This window comes from Muntiacus reevesi, chromosome 7, assembly GCF_963930625.1.
Source record: "Muntiacus reevesi chromosome 7, mMunRee1.1, whole genome shotgun sequence".
NCBI lineage: Eukaryota > Metazoa > Chordata > Mammalia > Artiodactyla > Cervidae > Muntiacus > Muntiacus reevesi.
In genome coordinates, this window is record NC_089255.1 from 11,191,301 (window position 1) to 11,210,188 (window position 18,888).

The following is an 18,888-nucleotide window of genomic DNA, read 5'->3' on the forward strand; positions in this document are numbered from 1 at the left end:
TGCACAGAGCCCCAATTTCCAAAGTCACAGCCAGTATGTTTCCTCATATTTCCGAGCCTTGTGAACCCGTACCTAGGTCATACTGGGACTGCCCATGAGGAAACAGGCTGTGTGTCTGAGAGTGCTGAGTGCCGTCTAGTTTTGTTACCAAAGGAATTTACATTCCACTGGAAATGATCCAGTGGCAAGGAATTGCAGCCGTACTAAGAAATGCTGCTTCCACAATTAGGCTCCAAATCCCGTGTTAAGAAAAGCAAATGTCCCTGTAGTTAGAAAGCTGTGTAAGGGAGCCCAAGGACAGATTGCACCATTTGCTGATTAACGAGTTCAGTGGGGAGTGTTCTGTGGGTGCTGACTTGCACACCTGTTCTCAGCTGAATTCGGTGAAAGCGCCCTGGGTGATGACTTCCCGCTAAGAACTGGCAAACAGTGCTGCAACAATCCTGCTTTCGCAGGAAGAATATAGTGATTTCCCTTACTGTCTGGATTTCCAGCTTGAAGATAACACTTTTCCCTCCTCATTTAGAGCTGTGTAAAGACACTCATAGCATACACAGAGTGCACCGATTCTGAACAAAAATATCGGTGGAGAGTGTTCTGGGAATGTGGATGGCCATGCCTGTGTTTACTCTGATCAGGCAAAACATACTGTCAGATGACCTCCCAGCAAGAAGGGGCAAGCAGTCTGATTCTTGAGAAGTGAAGTTACTTGGCCGTGAGTGACTCCTTGAGATCCCATGACCTGTAGCCTGCCACGCTGCTCTGTCCATGGAATTTTCCAGGCAAGAGTATTGGAGTGGGTTGCCATTCCCTTCTCCAGGGGACCTTCCTGACCCAGGGATCGAACCTGGGTCTCTTTCTCTGCAGGCAGCTTCTTTGCAGTCTGAGCCACCAAGGAAGCCCATATATGTGTGTGTGTGTGTGTGTGTGTGTGTGTGTGTGTGTGTGTACATATATATATATATATATACACACACATATATATATACACACACATATATATATACACACACACATTATATATGCAATGAATATTATTGGCTATCAAAATGAATGAAATAATGCCACTGGCAGCAGTATGGATGGACCTATTTTCATGCCAAGTGAAGTAAGCCAGACAGAAAAAAATAAATATCATATGACAGCACTTATGTGTGGAATCTAATAAAATTATACAAATTAACATATACAAAACAGATATGGCTCCACAGACATGGAAAACAAACATTTTTACCAAAGGGGAAGGAGGGGGAAGAAGTTAGGAGTTTGGGATTAACATATATATATATATACTGCCATATATAAAATAGATAATCAACAAAGACCTATTATGTAGTATGGGGACCTATACTCAATATTTTGTAATAACCTCTAAGGGAAAAATCTGAAAAAAGATACAGATATACATGTATGCAAAACTGAATCACTTTGCTATACACCTGAAAACTAACACAGCTTTGGAAATCAACTATGCTTCAATTTTAAAGTAAGTTTAGAAACAAGTGTGCTCAGTATGAAAGTCTGAAGAAAGGAGAAAGGAGGGAAGGAGAGGAGAAAGGGAGAAAGAAGAAATAAAAAGCAAGATGGCGTTCAGCAAAGCCGATTAAATTTGTTTGGTCCTTGTAAGAGTTCCTGAATAGCTCCCACTCTGTTACATATTCTAACAGAAGTAAGACATCTGATCTGTTGATAATTATATTTTCTTGATTATAATCTTTTGTTGAGAGCAAAAGCGATGGTTTGGGGGGATTACATATGCCCACTTATCCTCAGAAATCAGAATAGTTATGCTAGGGCATAAGATCATTCCACCTAGTTCAGAATCAGTCAGAATGCCTGATGATTCAAATTTTTATTGGTGCATTTTAAAGGGACAAGTGAATATTCATCAACATTTGTTTCTTCACTATTCCTGAAACAATTCTTAAGTATTTTATTGAAGCAACTGCTAAATCATAGGAAAAAATCCGTTCTCACCCTTGCACATTGAGAATAGCCTCTCATGCTTTGTTGTTGCTGTTCAGTAGCTCAGTCACGTCCGACACTTTGTGATCCCATGAGGCTCACCAGGATTCCCTGTCCTTCACCATCTCCCAGAGCTTGCTCAAACTCATGTCCATCGAGTTGGGGATGCCATCCATCCATGTCATCCTCTGTCGTCCCCTTCTCCTCCCACCTTCAATCTTTCCCAGCATCAGGGTCTTTTCCAATGAGTCAGCTGTTCGCATCGGGTGGCCAAAGTATTGGAGTTTCAGCTTCAGCATCAATTCTTCCAATGAATTTTCAGAATTTATTTCCTTTAGAATTGACTGGTTTGATCTCCTTACAATCCAAGGGACTCTCAACAGTCTTCTCCAGTACCACAGTTCAAAAGCATCAATTCTTTGGCATTCTGCCTTCTTTATGGTCCAACTCTCACTCCATACATGACTACTGGAAAAACCATAGTTTGACTATATGGACCTCTGCTGGCAAAGTAATCTCTCTGCTTTTTAATACACTGTCTAGGTTTGTCATGGCTTTTCTTCCAAAGAGCAAACATCTTTTAATATCATGCTTATAAACAATAGAAATTTTACAACTGATAGAGGACAAGCCTGATTCTTCTCTAACTATGTAAGTCTTAATGCTTTGCTAAGTTTTAGATAAGTCCTATTTACCTGAAAGGCCAGCAGGGTCGTGATTGATTTTGAAAACAAAGGGCAACTGAAGTAGTTAGTATACCTTATTGCAAATTATTTAGTGAACACAGAGCAAGAGTCTAAGAGTGAGAGGGAAAAAGACAATGAGAGAGAGCAGGATGTATACTATATTGCTGAAGTTGTGCTTATCAAAATAGCAGGCACAAGATGGGTCCCCATACTCTCTAACATAGATTATAACCTGGTCATGAACTCCTTGTCTTGATTTGGCTGGAAAACACTCTAGCTCTAAAGACATTGATGGAGGCCTATTTAGAGAGTTGTGCAACCTCTGGATTTTGTGTCCTAGTTCCTGCCACTGATTTGACCTACTTGGCACCCAACCCCAACAAAGCTTGTCTGATCCTGTGCCCCTTTACAGAGTTTATTCCCGCAGTAAATTTCAACATTAACTCATTATTGACAGTTGAGTTTTATTTCCTCTTCTTCAATAAATATGCATGGTTCATATAGGAGTTCATGATCTGAGCCACAGTCATCTTCCAGTACTGTTTTTGCTGACTGTATAGAGCTTCTCATTCTTTGGCTGCAAAGAATATAATCAATTTTATTTCAATATTGACCATCTGGTGATGTCAATATGTGTGAATTGATGTGTGAATTCATCTCTTGTGTTGATGGAAGAGGGTGTTTGCTATGAGTAGGGCTTTCTCTTGGCAAAAGTTTGTTAGCCTTTGCCCTGATTCATTTTGTTCTCCAAAGCCAAACTTGCCTGTTACTCCAGGTATCTCTTGACTTCCTACTTTTGCATGTAAGTCCCCTATGATGAAAAGGACATCTTTCTTGGGTGTTAGTTCTAGAAGTTCTTGTAGGTTTTCATAGAACCATTCAACTTCAGCTTCTTCCACATTACTGCTTGGGGCATAGACTTGGATTACTGTGATATTGAATGGTTTGCCTTGGAAATGAACAGAGATCATTCTGTTGTTTTGGAGACTGCACCCAAGCACTGCACTTTGGACTCTTTTGTTGACTATGGGGGCTACTCCATTTCTTCTAAGGGATTCTTGCCCAGTAGTAGATATAGTGGTCATCTGAATTAAATTTAACCATTCCAGTCCATTTTAGTTCACTGATTCCCAAAATGTTGATGTTCACTCTTGCCATCTCCTGTTTGACCACTTTCAATTTGCCTTGATTTGTAGACCTAACATTCTCGGTTCCTATGCATTATTATTCTTTACAGCATCAGACTTTACTACCATCACCAGTCACACACACAACTGGCTGTTGTTTTCACTTGGGCTCCGTCTTTTCATTCTTTCTGGAGTTATTACTCCATGCCTCTCCAGTAGCATATTGGGCAAGTACCGACCTGGGGAGTTCATCTTTCAGTGTCATATCTTTTTGCCTTTTCATACTGTTCAAAATAGATTCGAAGGTTGATAGAGTGCCTGAAGAACTGTGGACAGAGGTTCATGACATTATACTGGAGGCAGTGATCAAGACTATCCCTAAGAAAAAGAAATGCAAAAAGGCAAAATGGTTGTCTGAGAAAGCCTTACAATGAGAAAAGAAGAGAAGCTAAAGGCAAAGGAGAAAAGGAAAGATATACCCATTTGAATGCAGAGTTTCAAAGAATACCTAGGAGAGATAAGAAAGCCTTCATCAGTGATTAATGCAAAGAAATAGAGGAAAACAATAGAATGTGAAAGACTAGAGATCTCTTCAAGAAAATTAGAGATACCAAGGGAATATTTCATGCAAAGATGGGCTTAATAAAGGACAGAAATGGTATGGACCTAAACAGAAGCAGAAGATATTAAGAAGAGGTGGCAAGAATACCCAGAAGAGCTATACAAAAAAGATTTTCATGACCCAGATAACCACGATGGTGTGATCACTCTCCTAGAGCCAGACATCCTGGAATGCAAAGTCAAGTGGGTCTTAGAAAGCATCACTATGAACAAAGCTAGTGGAGGTGATGGAATTCCAGTTGGGCTATTTCAAATCCTAAAAGATGATGATGTTAAAGTGCTGCATTCAATATGCCAGCAAATTTGGGAAACTCAGCCATGGCCATAGGACTGGAAAAGGTCAGTTTTTGTTCCAATCCCAAAGAAAGGCATTGTTAAAGAATGTTCAAACTACCACACAATTGCACTCATCTTACACGCTAGTAAAGTAATGCTCAAAATTCTCCAAGCCAGGCTTCAATAGTACATGAACCATGAACTTCCAGGTGTTCAAGCTGGATTAAGAAAAGACAGAGGAACCAGAAATCAAATTTGCTGGGGTCCAGCCTTGGCAGGATCCAGGGGGACCCTCAGGATGAATGGTGTCAGTGAGAGATAGAAGACATGTGAGACCAGTCTTGATAGGGCCAAGTCTGTCTTTTATTTTTTGACAACAGTTTATATACCCTCACTCAGAATGTATCCAAGATACAAGATGCTTACTCATGTTTATACAGGGTTAGTTTACATTACATCAGTTTGTCCTTAAGGAAGAACAAGATGCTTTCTGCATTTTGTTTCTATAATAAATCTTTACACATTATATTTTGGCCTTGGGGCTTATTAACATTTTATGTAAGTCAGGTGAATGTAAACCTATTTTCTGTTTCCGTGGTGATCTTAACAGAAGAGTTACAGTCTCATAGGACAACAGTACACCATGTCACAACATAGTAAAAATATGACCCTGTTAATACCAACATCAATTCTTCTGCAAAAGTTGTCAGTTAAATTTATCTAAAAGTTTTACCCCATACAGACTCTGCGGCTTTAATGAGGCAGCCGCTGCCTAGCACTCCTGGCTAATAATTAACAACTATTTCATTGTTACAACACTAGGGCTAAGCTCTTATTTTTCTAGATCTACTACTATATTAACAATGGTTACCATAGCACAGCTTTAGCACACTAAAAGCAAAAACACAGCAAGCAAACGTTAAGCCAATAACCACTTTTATAGTAATTTTTTCTTATATTTTCTAATAGGGCTCCTTCACCCCCCAAAGAGCTCTGTATCTATTAGGGCCTTTATATGATCAGGTTCTTTATGCTAATTAAAATAATATAAGCAATCATGCATATTAGCACCAAGGGCATAAACGCATTTGCCAAACAAACTAAAATACCAGCAAAGGAGTTTAAATTAAAACACTCCTTTCCATCCTGGATAATCTCATAAAATACCACCACCCAAAAAACTTATTGATTAAAGTCCTAAATTGATTCTTATTTGAAAAGAGATCGGGGAAGGCCTTCTGCCTCTATCACAAAAATTAGGGAATAGTCTATTGAAGCAAGCGTCAGAAAAACAGATATCATCTTTAAGGTGAGCGCAGGGGGCAGCATTTTGGAATCCCTGCAAACCTGATCCACCTTGCCCGTCAGGTTTTCTCCCTCATGACCTTGTCATGGGTGGGCTCTCGTGTGTTTGCTCCCGGCGCAAATTGCCAATATCCGTTGGGTCATTGAAAAGCAAGAGAGTTCCAGAAAAACATGTACTTCTACTTACTGACTACGCCAAAGCCTTTGCCTGTGTGGATCACAACAAACTGTGGAAAATTCTGAAAGAGATGGGAAAACCAGACCACCTGACCTGCCTCTTGAGAAATCTGTATGCAGGTCAGGAAGCAACAGTTAGAACTGGATATGGAACAAGAGATTGGTTCCAAATAGGAAAAGGAGTACGTTAAGGCTGTATATTGTCACCCTGTTTATTTAACTTATATGCAGAGTACATCATGAGAAATGCTGGGCTGGATGAAGCACAAACTGGAATCAAGATTGCCAGGAGAAATATCAGTAACCTCAGATATTCAAATGACACCACCCTTATGGTAGAAAGTGAACAAAAACTAAAGAGCCTCTTGATGAAAGTGAAAGAAGGGAGTGAAAAAGTTGGCTTAAAGCTCAACATTTAGAAAACTAAGATCATGGCCTCCGGTCCCATCAGCTCAGTTGAGTTCAGTTCAGTCGCTCAGTCATGTCTGACTCTTTGCAACCCCATGAACCGCAGCATGCCGGGCTTCCCTGTCCATCACCAACTCCCAGAGCCTACCCAAACTCATGTCCATTGAGTCGGTGATGCCGTCCAACCATCTCATCCTCTGTTGTCCCCTTCTCCTCCTGCCGTCAATCTTTCCCAGCATCAGGGTCTTTTCCAATGAGTCAGCTCTTCACATCAGGTGGCCAAAGTATTGGAGTTTCAGCTTCAGCATCAGTCCTTCCAGTGAACACCCAGGACTGATCTCCTTTAGGATGGACTGGTTGGATCTCCTTGCAGTCCTAGGGACTCTCAAGCCTTCATGGCAAGTAGATGGGGAAACAGTGGAAACAGTCACTGACTTTATTTTTGGGGGCTCCAAAATCACTGCAGGTGGTGATTGCAGCCATGAAATTAAAACGCTTACTCTTTGGAAGGAAAGTTATGACCAACCTAGACAGCATATTAAAAAGCAGAGACATTACTTGTCAGGAAAGGTCCGTCTAGTCAAGGCTATGGTTTTTCCAGTGGTCATGTATGGATATGAGAGTTGGACTATAAAGAAAGCTGAGCACAGAAGAATTGATGCTTTTGGACTGTGGTGTTGGAGAAGACTCTTGAGAGTCCTTTGGACTGCAAGCAGATCCAACCAGTCCATCCTAAATGAGATCAGTCCTGGGTGTTCATTGGAAGGACTGGTGTTGAAGCTGAAACTCCAGTACTTTGTCCACCTGATGCGAAGAGTTGACTCATTGGAAAAGATCCTGATGCTGGGAAAGATTGAGGGCAGGAGGAAAAGGGGACGACAGAGGATGAGATGGTTGAATGGCATCACCAACTCAATGGACATGAGTTTGGGTAGGCTCCGGGAGTTGTTGATGGACAGGGAGGCTTGGCGTGCTGCAGCTCATGGGGTCGCAAAGAGTTGGACACGACTGAGCGGCTGAACTGAACTGAACACAGTCAAAGGCTTTAGTGTAATCAGTGAAGCAGAAGTAGATGTTTTTCTGAAATTCCCTTTCTTTTTCTACGATCCTGTGGATGTTGGCAATTTGATCTCTGGTTCCTCTGCCTTTTCTAAATCTAGCTTGAACATCTGGAATTTCACAGTTCACATCCTGTTGAAGGATAACTTGAAGGATTTTGAGCATTACCTTGCAAAAATGTGAAATGAGTGCAATTGTATGGTAGTTTGAACATTCTTTGGTATTGACTTTCTTTATTATATATTGGAATAGTGCAGATTTCTACTATGCTGTTTTAGGTGTCCAGGAACCTGATTCGAATGTATCTAGATGTATATCTATTCTTGCATGAACAGTGTGTTCAGTAGGCTTCTCTGTGCAACTCACTATATTCTTTATGATTATCTATTGGATATATATATGCATGTGTATGTGATAATGCAAAAGTCTTACTTTACCCTTCTCCCTAATTTTTTTTTTTTGTAATTGTAAGTTGGTTTTCAAAGTTTGTAAGTCTTTTTCTGTTTTGTACAGTAGTTCATTGGTATAAATTGATAGATTCCTCCTGTAGGTGATATCTGATGATATTTCTCTCTCTCTGATTTACTTCACTGTACATGGTAATGTCTTGGTCCATCTTTGCTGCTGCCAATGGCATTATTTAATTCTATTTTATGAGTAAGGAGTATTCTAGTGTCTAGCTGTCTCACTCAGTCTTCCATTTTTGGTCTCTGGCCGTGTTTGTTGATTCTCCATCTCGGTTCTAATAAATAGTGCTTCTCTGAATATAGGGGTGCACGAGTCATTTCAAATTGTGATTTTCTCTGTATCTCAACCCAGGAGTGGGATCATATGGTTCCTATGTGTTGAGTTTTTTAAGGAACCTCTGTGCTGTTTTCCATAGTGGCTGCACCCATTTACACCCCCATCAAGAAAGAAGGAAGATTCCCTTTTGTCTCTGGCCTCTGCAGCATTTATTCTTTGTGGGTCTTTCTGATGATGGCCATTCTGACCATGGTGAGGTGATTCTTCAGTGTTGTTTTGATTTGCGTTGCTTTGATAATTAGTCATGTGGACTATGTTTCCATGTGCTTTTTGATCCCATACAGTGTGAGTACAGTTTGCCTGTTGAAATTGGTTTATTGAACGTCAACCCTGTTTTAAATTCATTTTTTTGTGATTTACCCCAAGGACTTCACTTGAGGGCAGGTGTCCTTTCCAGCCCTGCCTGCCTTGTGAATATTCAGAGCTGATTCAGTTCAGTGCAATTCAGTCACTCAGTCACGTCTGACTCACTGCAACCCCATGGACTGCAGCACACCAGGCTTCCCTGTCCATCACTATCTCCCAGAGCTTGCTCAAACTCATGTACATCGAGTTGGTGATGGCATCCAACCATCTCATCCTCTGTCGTCCCCTTCTCCTCCTGTCCTCAATCTTTCCCAGCATCAGGGTCTTTTCCAACGAGTCAGCCCTTTGCATCAGGTGGCCAAAGTATTGGAGTTTCAGCTTCAACATCAGTCCTTCCAATGAACACCCAGGACTGATCTCATTTAGGATGGACTGGTCGGATCTCCTTGCAGTCCAAAGGACTCTCAAGAGTCTTCTCCAACACCACAGTCCAAAAGCATCAATTCGGCACCAGCTTTCTTTATAGTCCAACTCTCACATTCATACATGACCACTGGAAAAACCATAGTCTTGACTAGATGGACCTTTCTTGACAAAGTAATGTCTCTGCTTTTTAATAAGCTGTCTAGGTTTGTCATAACTTTCCTTCCAAGTGTTATAAAATGCCGCGGGATGAAAGAGCCACCTCTAAGGACTGCTGATGAAGGCCTTTAATGGGCGGGCGCTCTCGGGCAGATCTTCCGGGGAGGGACGGGTGAACGAGGAGACAAAGGGAGTCTGCGAGGAAGGAGAGGTGGGGAGAGATTTTATAGCCTGGGCCGGGCGTCCAGGCAAGGTACTTCTATATAAGGAAGAAAGCGCGGGCTACAGCGGCGGTGGGTGTCCAAGTGCTCTGTGTCGGTTCCTGATCGGACCAGGCTGCAGTGGGGATCGGTCCCCAGAGGTTTAGCCAGCCTCCGGAACTTGTCTGCGGCACTTTTTTCGGGGCATGCCTCAACATACCCGACCTTTCACCAAGGAGTAGGTGTTTTAATTTCATGGCTACAATCACCACCTGCAGTGATTTTGGAGCCCCCAAAAATAAAGTCAGCCATTGTTTCCACTGTTTCCCCATCTATTTGCCTTGAAGTGATGGGACCAGATACCATGATCATAGTTTTCTGAATGTTGAGCTTTAAGCCAACTTTTTCCACTCTCCTCTTTCAATTTGATCAAGAGGTTCTTTAGTTCTTCTTCACTTTCTGCCATAAGTGTGGTATCATCTGCATATCTGAGGTTACTGATGTTTCTCCCAGCAATCTTGATTCCAGCTTGTGCTTCATCCAGCCCAGCATTTCTCATGATGTACTCTGTATATAAGTTAAATAAGCAGGGTGACAATATACAGTGGCAATTGCAACTCTCCGGTATGAACCGGTGAGACCTCAGGAACTCAGGAAGGAGAAGAATATCTGCTCTCTAGCAGGCATCAGACTGCAGACACTCCCTAAGGTGAGCCCTGAGGAAAGGAAGCTCAGGATGTGAAAACAGGATGCTGGCCCAGATAGGTGAGGTGCATATGAAAGGAATGATTTCAGGGAGCCCTGACTCTTGCATCTTCCCATACACAGGAAAGCACTAAATTCCTTGACTCAGGATGTCTGGTTTTCTTTAACAGTAATCTTTTGATATTCAGACTACCTGCCCTTTGTTACAAATCTCTGTGTGAGCTGGTTCCTCCCCTCCCCTCCCAGGAGCAATTCTCTCAGGGTTGCTTGAGATGGTGTCTTCTGAGCTTGAAGTCCTAAAAATTCCCACTGAATAAAACATAACTCTCAACTTTTAGGTTGTGAATATTTTTTAAGTCAACAGGAATATTGTAATTTCGTTCCCATTTTCATTGTTTAAGGAAGCTCCACGCTGTTTCCATGGGCTTCCAACGTGGTGGTAGTGGTAAAGAACCCACCTGCCAACACGGTAAACAGACATGGGTTCAATCCCTGGGTGGGGAAGTTCCCCTGGAGGCAACCCACTCCGATATTTCTTGCCTGGAGAATCCCATGGACAGAGGAGCCTGGCTGGTTACAGTCCATAGGATCAAAAAGAGTCAGACACGACTGGAATGCCTTAGCATGCATGCACACTATCTCCATTGTGGCTGTTCCCAGTTGGCATTCCAGCATCCATGGAGGAGGGTTCTCGTTTCTCCACACCCTCTGCAGCCTTGGTTCTTTGTAGAGTGTTTGACAGTGGCCATTCTGACTGGTGTGAGGTGATACCTCATTGTAGTTTTGATTTGGATTTCTCTAATATTTAGCAAGGTTAACATCATTTTCTGTGATTTTTTTTAAAAGGGTATGAGTGAAACATCTAGCAATTGGCTTTTGAACGTCTGCCCTGTGTTTTGACGAACACTCCTAGAACAGTCCTTGAAGGCAGGTGTTGTTTACTCACACCCCATGGGCCTTCTGAATATTAAGTACCCATCAGCACAGCTTTTCACGTTGTTGTCATGAAAAGTTCCAGCAGCATTTTTTCATGCCCCTTTCTTCTTTTTTTCTGTGCAATTTCATTTTGATCTTATATTGGAATAAAAAAGTTGATTTCCAACGTTGTGTTGAAAAAGAAATTCATAGGGCCAGGACTCCATCTCAGGCCTGTCTGTGCTGATCGTGCTCGGCTGCCTCTCCAGTGGACTCTGAACTCTGCTTAGTGCCTGTGGGAACGACAATGGAAGGATAAGACCCCCTCCAGACAGGGGAACCTTGCAGATCACATCCAGGTTACTCATTGCCTAAGAGGAAACATACCGTAATCACCCCTGTCTCCTGACAGGTCATAAATTTTTTCCATATCTATCGGGATGTAATCACAGGCTTATCGATTATTAACTGGTTGGAACGTGACCACAAGCTTATTGATTATTAACTGTTTGAAATGTAACTGCGGGCTTATTGATTATTGACTGTTTGAACCCATAACATGTGAATGATGGGGTTATTATAGTTGTGTTTACCCTACCCCTGTTTATGTAAGTCTCAAGGAAATTGGGGTGGTGGGTTTGGACACGTACACATGGAGTATAAAAGATTTTCACAAATGCTGGTTGGGGTCCTTGGCTAAGAGGAGACTCTGCCGTGGGCCCGCCGGTGTAATAAACTGCACTCCACTATCTGCATTGTCCCTCTGAGTGAGTTTATTTCCCGGAGAGCGTGGCTATAACAGTGTTTGTGTAAGGTGTACAGGAACTTAATTCAGTCATGCATAAACACGTATCTATTCTTTTTCAGGTTCTTTTCCCCATATACAGAAGATCCTAAAAAGTACTGAGAAGTAAGAGTCAGAGAAGAGAGAAAAAATGCAGCAAGAGGTGGTGGAGGTGTTGGAAATAAATGCAAAATCTAAGAAATGTAATCCTGTAGAAGCAGGGCTTTACATATTTAAAGCACGGAAACTGGATTCTGGAATTCTTTACAGTGGGGGCATTCTCCCTAAGAAACTGCCAGAGAAGCCAGCCACCCACCGTGCCTATTGGCTTTGATTTTGAAACGGAGAAAAGAATAAAACACTGAGAAGCAGAGTGTATTGGAGGATAAACACTTTATGTGAAGCCTTGCCCTTTTTGCATCTTGTTAGGTGTTGTGTTTCTGAGAAGAAAGAAATTCCACTCACTGTCCCCAGGACTCCTGCCTTTGTTCGGAAGAAGAGAACCCCAAAACCTACCCAAGAAGATGAGGATGAGGAGCAGTCAGTAGTGATAAGAGCTCAATAACTGTCCCTTGATGGAATACCTTTGAAGCCCAAAATCCCGGTGAGGAGCACTGTGGAAATACACCCTTTCTCTTTTGATTCAAAAAAGTCACTTGCAGAAAGAGAAGAAAATAAAACAACTGCAGAAAGGGGAGGTGCCCAAGTTCTAGGTGCTTCCTTTGCCTCATTTTACCCCCTTTAATCTGCAGGAAAAGATGAAGCACACAAATCAAGTGGAGCCTTCTGCTTGGAGCCTGGCAGAAGAGGTGCCTGAAGGCACAGACTTGGGTTCTGTCCGGGCCCCGGTGACGAAGAAGGCTCCTCCTGGTGTGATGGAAAGAGCAGCTCTGGTTCCCAGATGGTGTGTGCAGCCGAGTCTAGCGGTGGAGTCGACCAGAACTTGAGTGGTACTCACTTAGTCACTTATAGTAATTTGTGTTGCTTCCATCCTCCTCCTCTTTTTTAATATGTCAGAATATATAGTTGATTTAGTTTATAATTTATTCACTTAAAGTATGATTTTTACTGCTTTTATCCTTCACTTTTTATATTTTATATTTAAAAATAAAGATACTTGATTTAGTTTATAGCTTATGTTTGATTCTTTCCTCTTTGTGCAAAATGAATCTGGAGTTAAGGAGCCCTTTGCTATGAGGAGGGAGCCTCGTTAACCACCTAACGAGGAGGAGATGTGACTGATTTTGTGTCCCTCACCGAGGCTGTCTGCCGGCTTCAGGCAGGGCTGCTATTCAGGCACCTTCTGCCCTTGTTGGTGCTGACAATGGGGGAATGCTGAGCAGGACATGTTTTAAGTCCTCCTGTGACCTGGGCTGGAATCAGTGTTTGTCTTGGTGAAAGTGAAAGTCGCTCACTTGTGTCTGACTCTGCGACCCCATGGACTATACAGTCCATGGAATTCTCCAGGCCAGAATACTGGAGTGGGTAATCTTTCCCTTCTCCAAGGGATCTTACCAACCCAGGAATTGAACCCAGGTCTCCCGCATTTGCAGGTGGCTTCTTTACCAGCTGAGCCACAAGGGAAGCCCAAGAATACTGGTGTGCATAGCCTATCCCTTCTCCAGGGGATCTTCCCGACCCAGGAATTGAACCAGGGTCTCCTGCACGTGGATTCTTTACCAACTGAGCTATCAGGGAAGCTCAACTTGACTAAAAGTTAAAAGCAGTTCCATACTCCTCTCAACAGTGATTCTTAGCATGTATACCTCATCAGCACCATACCTGTTCTCTTTCCTCCAGGTCTTCTCCACCGTTTGCCTTTGTAGACCACGGATGGCCTTCCAAACAGGTGCAGTGTTCCCTCGCTGTGGTTTTGATTTGCGTGTCTCTTAACAATTCCTGGTGTGCAGCACATTTTCATGGGCTTTGATTGTGACTACTACTGTGTGTGGAATTGACTGTGGAAATTTTCTTCTTCACAGTCTGCCCAGTTTTTATTTATTTTCAGTTAGCTACCCATGGAAGTTTTTAAAGTGCCAGCAGCATTTTTTAAGGTGCTCATTTAGAGCCCAGCAGTCTTTGTGAATATGAAATGTTTATAAGTGTTGCAGTGAAATAAAAAATAGTTTTCTTTTTCTCTTTTGCCTTTTGAGTCCTTGTCTACTTTAACTGTTCCTGATCTAGTCTGCACTGATAATTAAGTTTCCTTCTTTTCAGAAGACCAACCTGTTAAGTAAGCTATATCCTACACATGTGTGTGTGTCTGCGTGTTAGTCACTCAGTTATGTCTGACTCTTTGTGATCCCATGAACTGTAGCTCACCTGGCTCCTCTGTCCATAAAATTTTCCTGGCAAGAACACTGGAGTGGGTAGCCATCCTTCTCCAGGGATATCCCACACATATCGCTCTCTAACTCTGCATGAGCCATACTTTGCTTCTATTATCTTAATTTTAGGCTAGTCACATCTTTTAATTTTAGACTAGTACACATATGAGTACTTTATGGTACTCTCTCTGCAAAACTCCCCTTATAGTTTGTTTCCCCCTCTTTTTGCATTACAGGAAGAAGGCCACAGTGCAATCCACAAAAGACAAGGGACCCAACTCCTGAGCCTGCCGGACCCAAGTTACTGGGCTTCCTGATGCCAGCCTATTGACTATTTTGAAACAAAAATGCAGAAAGAAAGAATCCAGGATCCTTATATATTTGCTCTTTATCTCCAGCCTCTGACTATGAGCTCCAACTGTGTGATCCCCTTGATTACCCATCAGGGGGAGACACAGTTCTTGAGGCACAAGCCTACTGTGTTCTCTTATCTGCCAGCTTGGGGATTAAAGCCACCTTTCTGTTTCCTTCAAAAAACGTTTATTTCCACAAAGGTATAAGGTTCCTGTATTCTTGTTCCTTTCAGCATTGTTTCAGAAAAGTCAATAGGTTAATCTGCTGAAAAGAAGAAAACTTAGTTATCAATGCAGACTATAGATCAGGAACAGCTAAAGTAGAGAAGGAATCAAAAGACCAAAGGGAAAAAACTTTTTCTTATCTCACTGCAGCATAAGCAATAGCTTTAAAGTTTCTGTTGTGAGAAATGACCACAAGGAGACAGGATTTCTTCATCCCCTACTCCTGTTACTATAGTAACCAGAGCCTCAGGGTTACTCCTAGTCCATGATTTCTTCTGGCACATGCGAGAAGCCTGTCTCATTAACCCTTGTTTTTGTTTTTTATTTTTTTTAAGTTAGCGTTTACGTTTTTTGGAGGATAGCTGACTTACAATATTGTGTTTGTCAGTGTAGAGATTCTTCATCAGTTATCTCCATAAACATATTGATTCATCTTTTTTCCCCCATACACATTATTATAGAGTGTGTAGTACACTACCCTTTCTAAAGTAGGTCCATGTTGATTCTATAGCCTATATGTATTTGTGAGAATAAATGAATCCCCACCTCCTCATTTAGCCCTTCCACCCACCACTCCCTTTGGTAACCATGTTTGTTTCCTAAGACTGTGTGTGTATTTTGCTTTTATAAAATAGCTCATTGGTGTCAGTTTCTCCTTCTGAAGTACTTCATTCATTATGATTGTTCTAGATTAATCTATGATTGTTCTAGATTATCCCCGTAAATGGCATTTTTTCCCATGGCAATCATATTCCATTCTATGCATAGATGACTTCTTTATTCATTCGTCTGTCCATGCACACTTTGGTTATTTCCGTGTCTCAGCTGTTGTAAATGCTGCTGCAGTGCATGCTTGGGTCATTGTTTTTGTTGTTTGGTCACTACTTCTGTCTTGCAAAACGAAAACAGTCTCCATGAGACACTCAGTCCGTATTCCCCTCCCTCCTCTCCTGGCACTCACCATCCTGCTTTCTGTGTCTATGGAGCTGACTGCTCCAGGGGCCTTGTATGAGTGAACTTGATCATTATTTGTTCTTCCATGTCTGGCTTATGTCACTGAGCATGATGCCCTCAGGGTTCATCCACGCTGTAGCCTGTGTCAGAACTGCCTTCCTTTCAGGCTAGACAACATTTATTGTGTGGATCATGGTCTGTTTGTCCGTTCTTCTGTCGTGGGACATGTGGAATATCTACATTTATCTCTCATGTCTTGTAATATTTGTGGAATAACTTCAGAAAGTCCCATGATCCAAAAGTCATTAACCATTAGCTACTTTATAAACTTTTTTATTTTGAAAACCATCAAACCTCAGAAGAAGGGAAGAATGCATGTGAGCTTCACTTGTGTTTAGGAACGGATGCTTTAGGGTATTCATTTTATTCCCCATGCATGTGTCATGCGTGTTATGCGTGTGTGCGCACTTGTTTGCGGACATGTGCTGCTTGTGTGAGCCGTGTGTGTAGGTGCGCAGTGCATATGTGTGCGAGGGGGTGGGTTGGGCGTGGTGGGGGTGGTAGTGGGTCATGGGCTCGGGGCTTGGGACCCGAGGTGGGCAGGCGGGTGCAGGTTGGAAGATCTCTGTGGGTTCTCTGCTCTGGTGGCGTCTATGCCCCACCTCTGCCAGCATTCTCTGCTTAGATGCAGCGCAGTGCCGCGTGGGCATCAGTCCCAGCACGACGTCACCTGAGCGGGAGCCTAGGAGGTGGCAGCCACCTTCCCCCGACCCTGCGGGGAAGCAGGACCTGAGCGTGCTCCACCCCTAACTGACCATCAGGATATCGACCTGCTGTCTCCGCGGGACCCTGCAGGACGGTCCCTCCCGGGCGTCTGGGGCAGCGCCCCCTGCTGGAGGCCTGGGACGCTGCAGCCAGGCCACTTCCGGTCTGTCCTCGCAGAACCCCGGGCTGCGCTCGAGGTTCCTGGCTCTCCCCGGCCCTGAGCACCACGTGGCCGCAGAACCTGCTCACAGCTTTGTTCTGCCCCTTGAGATGTTTAGTAACGAAGCTTTTGTTCCGTTTCCTGACGTGGGTGAAGTGTGGAGCCCACGGGTGATCTCTTCTTCAACAAGGGTACATCCTAGTTCCCACATGCGGGTGAGCCCCCCGCCCAGCAATGAGAGGCCCCGGGGGTGTGACCTGTGCCTCCTGGGAGCGCAGCCCTAAGGCGCTTTGAACCTGACCACGCTCTGTCTACATGGTCGACTCAGACCTCTCCAAGTCCTGTCTACACCGATTATGTTTAGATGAGACTGTGCTTCTACGATGAGAACATTTACACCTGACCGGGTTCTCTGTGCAGCAGGACGTGGAGACCTGGGTAGAGACCCGGCCTGGCCTCTGTCCTGGAAAACTCCGTGCCTGCGTCTGAATGTCAGCGCTCAGATGTCTGGGGTCTGGAGCTGAGGTGGGTTTCTCTGGGTAACCGTGCTTTTCTCTGACTGGGCTTCCACGGCCCTCCCCGGGGTCAGTGCTGAGGTAGGGCTCTTAGGCTTTCCCTCGACAAGTTCACCTCCCCTGGGGCTCATCGAGACACCCCAGTGAGGCTGCCTGGTTGCCGTTCAGTCTCTCAGTCGTGTCCAACTCTTTGTGACCCCATGTGCTGCAGCATGCCAGGCTTCCCTGTCCTCCTCTATCTCCTGTGTTTGCTCAAGCTCACATCTGTTGAGTCAGTGATGCCATCCAGCCATCTCATCCTCTGTTGTCCCCTTCTCCTCCTGCCTTCAATCTTTCCTAGCATCAGGGTTTTTTTCCCAGTGAGTCAGCTTTTCCCATCAAGTGGCTGAAGTATTGGAGCTTCAGCTTCAGCATCAGTCCTTCCAATAAATATTCACAGTTGGTTTCCTTTAGGAATGACTGGTTTGATCTTGCTGTCCAAGGTCTCTTAAGAATCTTCTCCAGCACCACAGTTCAAAAGCATCAGTTCTTCAGTGCTCAGCCTTCTTTATGGTCCAGCTCTCACATCCATACAGGACTTCTGGAAAAACCGTAGCTTTGACTACATGGATCCGGCTTGTTTATACTTTGGGGGCCCGCCGATCACAGCCATGGTGTCCTGACCAAGGAATGTGTAACCCCAGGTAGGGGGATCTTGGGTCTGTGTGAATCTCATTCCATCTGTGTGGGTCAGAATCATGTGCAGAGGGAGACCATACACTCAAAGCCAAGAAAAAGGGAAGAATACATGTGAGCTTCACTTGACCTGTGTTTAGGAATTAATGCTTTACAGTATCATTTCACACAGGTCTGTGCCTATTCCCTCTTTACCCCTGCAAGATTCCTCATCCATGGGGCTCCTGGAGGCTCCTCAGGTGAGCTACCTGGTAATTATTCCAATTCAGCAGCACGAGCTTGGCAAGAAGGGAGCAGGTTTATCTGGGCAATTGATTGCAGGGCACATGGATCAGGCAAAGACCAATGGGTAGCAGGTGAGGTTGCTGCTGTGATCTCCTTCCAGTAGAGCGTCCGTATTTAGCAGAGACCAGACGTGCCTCTCGTCTTCCAGCCTAGCGTCTGGTGTGTTTTCACAATACCTCAGCAGGACAAAAAAGACCGAGGCTGCCAGCACCAAGGTAGTGTTTTCAAGTAGCTGTCTTTATCATGACAGCTGTAAAACCAGTTAATATCACGTAGAACTGAAGGGAAAAGAGGAGGACTTCTATGGGACAAGTGTGGGGGAAGGAGACTGACCCGATAGTTCTATCTGCCAAGCCAGGAGATGACAGGAATTCACTCATTTCCACCGAAGGGGCCCAACCAGCAGAGACCTGGTGTCCTAACCAAGGGTCTTGGCACCAAAGGTGTAGGGTCTGGGAGGGGGTGGTCACCCTGGAGACTGTGGACATGTGACCCCAGGTGCAGGGTCTGGAGGAGGTCACCCTGGAGACTGTGGACGTGTGATGCCAGGTGCAGGGTCTGGGGGTGGTCACCCTGGAAACTGGACATGGGAGCCCAGTTTCAGGGTCTGGGGATTGTGTGGGTCTCACCTCATCCACATGGGTCGGATCCTGTACCTGGAGACCCCATATGTGCTCTTGACATACATGTGCCTTGTCCCCTCTGAGAT

At 43.9% G+C, this 18,888-nt stretch overlaps 1 long non-coding RNA gene across 3 annotated transcripts in view; it reads left to right on the forward strand.

Annotated features, from left to right (window-relative positions):
• LOC136171799 (uncharacterized) overlaps positions 1-15,410 on the forward strand; it is a 36,303-nt gene extending 20,893 nt beyond the window's left edge. For 2 of the 3 annotated variants that reach the window (XR_010663915.1, XR_010663913.1), the window contains one exon: positions 12,004-13,016. This is a non-coding gene — a long non-coding RNA (uncharacterized lncRNA). Of the gene's footprint in view, positions 1-12,003; positions 13,017-13,720; positions 13,770-14,483 lie in introns of those variants that run through there. The other variant, XR_010663914.1, reaches the window with a different exon arrangement.
• The last annotated feature ends 3,478 nt before the right edge of the window (positions 15,411-18,888 follow it).